This window comes from Anomaloglossus baeobatrachus, chromosome 1 (assembly GCF_048569485.1).
Source record: "Anomaloglossus baeobatrachus isolate aAnoBae1 chromosome 1, aAnoBae1.hap1, whole genome shotgun sequence".
Classification (NCBI taxonomy): Eukaryota; Metazoa; Chordata; class Amphibia; order Anura; family Aromobatidae; genus Anomaloglossus; species Anomaloglossus baeobatrachus.
Window position 1 is genome coordinate 414,084,367 of NC_134353.1, and position 5,682 is coordinate 414,090,048.

The window sequence follows — 5,682 nt, forward strand, 5'->3', positions numbered from 1 at the left end:
GAAGATGTAGATTTGTAGATGCAGAAATTTCTTGGCAAAAAAATGCACCAAAACCATATGCGTTTTGATGCGGTTTAGGTGCATTTTTCTGTCAGGAGATGAAGATTTGGTGCAGAAACGTCTGCAACCAAATACTGAGCGTGTGCACATAGCGTAATATGGCTTTGACTTCATTTGAGGTGAGGTCACTGAGTAAAATGAGTTTACATCATGTCAGTTCACCTGAGGTCACAACTGTGGTACCATGGGAACCTCCAGCTGTGACCTTAGGTAAACGCAGTGATGTCACCGCTTGCAGCTGCAGCTCAGTCAGTGTGGCCCTGATGGCCACAGTGAGTGATCACAGTTTCTAATGTGACCTCGCACAGCGACTTCAGATGTAGCAGAGTGTGGATCAACATGGGACGTTGCCTGGATTACTTCGGACCTCCAGGAATGTTTTGGCTTAATAAATTGGAGAAAGAGTTTTTTTTTAAAGGTTTTTCCTTGTTTTGTGTTTATTTTTACTTACACGATTAGTAATGGGGGAGTCTCATAGACTCCTCCCCATTACTAACCTCAAGGCTTGATGACATATTGATTTTTTTGACAATTCACAGCTGTCATTAACCCCTTATATTATCCTGATTACCATTGCATCAGGGAAATCAGGATGAACCTGGTAAAGTGCTGAAATTGTCGCATCTAATGGTTCTGACAATTCTGGGGTTGGCTGCTGGCTGCTATTTTTAGGCTGGGGGGCCCAATAACCATGGGCCTCCCCAGCCTGAGAATATCACCCCCCATCTGTCCGGTTTATCTTGGCTGGGTAGCAAAATTAGGGGGGACCACACTCTGATTTTTTAATTATATATTTAAATAATTAAAAAAAAGCCAAATGGGGTCCTTCGTATTTTGATACACAACCAAGATAATGTGCACAGCTGGGGGATGCAGCCTGTAGCGTCTGCTTTATCTGCCCTGTGTATTAATATGCGTGGGGCCCTTCGTCATTTTTTCCAATTATTTATTTTTACACTCCACAACTAAACACAGACACCGGCAGTCTGACTGCAACCAATCACAGATGCTGTCACAGAGTGTGGGAGGGTGAAGCAGTGAATATGCATGAGGGTTAATGAGCGTACATGGAAGTTGTGTGACAGCTGTGTGGGAGACTCGGTAAGTACGACTGTGCTGTTTTAATCTCTATTTTGCTTCCTTTATACTTATAGCGCGCAGGCGTGGAATTTCAGAGCAGGAACTACACATCACAGGAAAACTATGGTGCTACTAGATGGCGAAAATTATGCTTATTATGTGCGTTGAGGTAAGGCTATCTTCCGGGCAGCATATGCGCCATAGCCTGGAAGAACTAGTTAGTATAACTTGATAAAAGATGATATTTCTACAACAAGGCATCTGCTATGAGACATACAGGTAAGACTGTTGTTAGCATCATATTACCTGTATGCCCTTATTAAGAGTTTAAAAAGGTCAAAGTGGTGACAGATTCCTATTAACAGGCAATCATATAGAAGACTGAAATAGGCCTTCCCTTTCAGTGGACGTGATCCAAGACAGCTCTGGGACTATCATCCTTGTTTTTTATCTTTATTTTGTGTAGCCTAGACACAGTCATCTCTCAGTTGCCCTGTACCTACCCACAAATAATGTCGGGGACATCCGGAGAATCTTTTCCAGTGACAAAGTACAAGAATGAGGAGAGGAAAGATCACTAAAAGTGCTGAGAATTAAATCCAACATGGTGCCACCATGGCTTTAACCACGACGAGGACAAGACATGCAGCTGAACACTAGAAAGAAGCTGCACACCTCACAAAACGCCACAGAGGGCCCAGTAACATGCTATGGCGCAGATTTGCAGGCTCAGGACTCCTCTACAGGAGATAAACCACAGGAGACCTCTCCTTAAATAAAAGAACCTACTGTAACAGATGTGATGACAGCTATAACTCAGTGCAATAAATCCCTGATAAGTCTCACATTGCATTAAAGAGGCAGTGACCAGTGTGGTACATAACATAATAAAATTAGATAAAAGAACCACTGAGTTAGAGGAGAAAGTTGTTGAAATGAATGACATACTTTGGCCTATGAGAAAAATTATGCAGCAGCATAGTACAGTAGGTCTCTGGTTGCAATCAGCTAAACAAGACGACCCGGAAAAATCACTTGGGCAGGAATAACATCCGAGTAGTGGGAGTTTCAAAGAAAGTGGAGGGTGCTAGGCCCACTGAGTTATTTGAGGACTAGGTGCTGAAAACACTTGGAAAAGATACCTTGACCCCACTGTTTGCTAATGAACAGGCCCACCAAGCAGGCCTCTTCCTCCAGGTAGGCCACCATGCACAGTGCTTATAAGGATCTTACACTACAAGAACAGAGACATTTTACTCTAAACAGCAAAGGATATCTCTGATTTGTCCAATAATAGTCACAAGATGTCACGTTTTCTGAATTATTCTATTGAAGTACAAAAGAAGAGAGCTCCGTTCCTTGACATAAAGAGTAGAATCCATCAGAGTAATGTGCCTTATTTTATGATATACCCTGCAAGTTTAAGGGTGCCTATGAACACTACGCACTTCTTTGATACACCTAAGGCCTGAAACACACATCCGTTAAACACGTGCGTGTTTGATCCGTTTCCGTATATACCGGAGACACGGACAAACGTGCACCAATGTTAATCTATGTTTGAGGTCACACGTGTTATTCCATAAGGACCGTGTGTCCGTGATCCGTATGTGTTTTCGTGTTGAAGCATGTCCATTTTCTGCACGGAGCACGCACACACGGACCCAATGAAAGTCTATGGGTTTGTGTGCACACGTTAGTAAACACGTATGCATTTCCAATGGTTCGTGTCCGTTTGGTGCTTTTTTCTTGCGATGTCGGTCATTCTTTCTTTTTCTGTGTATGTCGGTCAATCTCCCTCAGTCCGTCGGTCGGTCTCTCTGTCTTGTCTGTCCCTCTCTCTCTCTCTCTGTCCATGTCGGTCAGTCTCCCCCCTCTCTCATACTTCCCAATCCCCGATCACCGGCGCGGCGCTGCACGGCTGTTAAATAAACTCCGTCGGCTTTTACTATTTTGAAAAAGCCGGCCGCTCATTAATCAATCTCGTATTCCCTGGTTTCCCCGCCCACCGGTGCCTATGATTGGTTGCAGTGAGACACGCCCTCACGCTGAGTGACAGCTGTCTCACTGCAACCAATCACAGCCACCGGTGGGCTGGTCTATACTGTGCAGTAAAAAAAAAAAATAATTTTAAAAAAACAACATGCGGTCCCCCCCCCATTTTGATACCAGCCAGGGTAATGTCAAACGGCTGAAGGCTGGTATTCTCAGGATGGGGAGCCCCACATTATGGGGAGCCCCCCAGCCTAACAATATCAGCCAGCAGCCGCCCAGAATAGCCGCATCCATTAGATGCGACAGTTCTGGGACTCTACCCGACTCTTCCCGATTTGCCCTGGTGCGTTGGCAATCGGGGAAATAAGGAGTTAATGGCAGCAGCCCATAGCTGCCACTAAGTCCAAGATTAATCATTGCAGCCGTCTCCCCGAGATACCTTCCATGATTAATCTGTAAGTTAGAGTAAATAAACACATACACCCGAAGAAATCCTTTATTTACAATAATAAACATTAACAAATACCCTCGTTCACCAATTTATTAAGCTCCAAAAAACCCTCCATGTCCGGCGTAATCCATGGAGGTCCCGCGTCGCTTCCAGCTCTGCTACATGAAGGTGACAGCAGCTGCAGAAGAACACCGCTGCTCCTGTCAGCTCCACGCAGCAACTGAGGTGAGTAGCGCGATCAGCTGTGCTGTCACTGAGGTTACTCGCGGCCACCGCCAGATCCTCCAACTGTGACAGCAAGTCGTCCGAGTGACAGCGATGAAGTCACAGGTGAGTTGCGGTCTCGGGTGGAGGATCCAGCTAGCCGCGGGTGACCGCTAATCAGTACGCGACACCCAGACAGAGCCGCGGTATGACAATGAAGTCGGGTGAAGTTCACCCGAGTTCATTCTCAGAGCGCGATGCTGTCTGCGGGTATGCATCAATGTCATTTAGCATCACATACATACCATTGCACACGGACATCACACTCACATGTCAGTTACGAATCTCACGCACACACGGGCATTACACACACACACACACACACACACACACACGCGGTTAGCATACTCCGTTCACACGAATGCCACAAGGACCATGAAAACGGACATAAAAACGGATCACGGACCTGAAAAACGGCCCATATTACACGTGCGTGCGTTTTCACAGATGTGTGTTTCAGGCCTAAGGAAGCTCTTGTCTGGCTGGAACACAATGAGAGGAGGCTACATGCCTCAAGAGACTGACCAGTTTTTTTCCAGTGTATAGTGGACAAGTACATGCTAAACATCTCTGTGTTTATTACGTTAATATAAATGTGCCATATGCTATTTCAATATTATCACCTATGATAATATCACATGATTGTTTTGATCGACCATTATGACCTTAGGATATATTTGTTGGTATACTCATCCCATTTTTCAAACCTCATTTTTAAGATTTAATTTAATTATTTTGGAGTTTTATGTATTGACGTGTTACTTTCCATCTTTAGTGGTTTTATTATTTTCAGACTATGTTATTCATTGGTGAAAGATTCATCACTTGAGTTCTATTACTTACCTGCTGTACATTTACCTGTCTTGGTGTGTTGGTTGTCCTCACTATTTCCAAAGTTGTTATCATGTCCACCCATTTTTTAACTATTACATCAATAATTATTAATTTTTAAAATTTATTTGATGTCTCATGCACAATTTCTTTATATGATTTCCAAATATTCAATGTGCGCACATTGCGTAATCCGGTAATCCGGCATTGAGTTCACTGACTTCCCCTGAGATGAGGTCACTGAGTTCAATGCGTTCACCTGAGGTCATATCTGTGGTACTGTGGGAACCGCCAGCTGTGACCTGTGTAGCTTCCAACCTCAGGGACATGAGTGGCCATAAGTTAAATTATATAAAATCTCTCTTTTTCATATATATTATTCTGGTCTATTTTTTCAGAGTAACTTTCTCTTTGGATCTGGGATAGATAGCCTGTTACATGCCATCCATGATATTCTTATGTGCTCCGCTATGCAGTACAAGCACTGTCCAGATTTTACACTGTGATTAATTACGCCACTTTCTCAGTTTTCATGTTGTCACAGCTGTCATTACAGCACAGATGGTGTATAGTCAGGGGTAGTACACATCGTAATACCGTATTGTTCCTATCTTCAAGAATAACTGATGCGACCAGCGCTAGCTCCGATTTCATCACTTTAACCCCTTCAATGCCTCTGACAAGCAAGTTAACAGAATTTAGACGGCTTCCAGATCTGTTGCCATGGCAGTCAGGGGCCATGTATAACGTGGGCAGTGTATGAGATAGGTGATCAAAATATCCTATATGTCGTATAGGCGCAAGCCTGGGGCTAATACGAAATGTTGCAAAGAGCGCAATTATTGAAATAAATAACATATTTAAATATAAACTATATATATATATATATACACACATACAACTTGACTGGACGTTATGATGCTGGTAGCTCAGGTTTTAGAAAGTCTGAATACAATGCCCACAACAAGCATGGCGGCACAGAGGAAATCAGCTGGACCCGC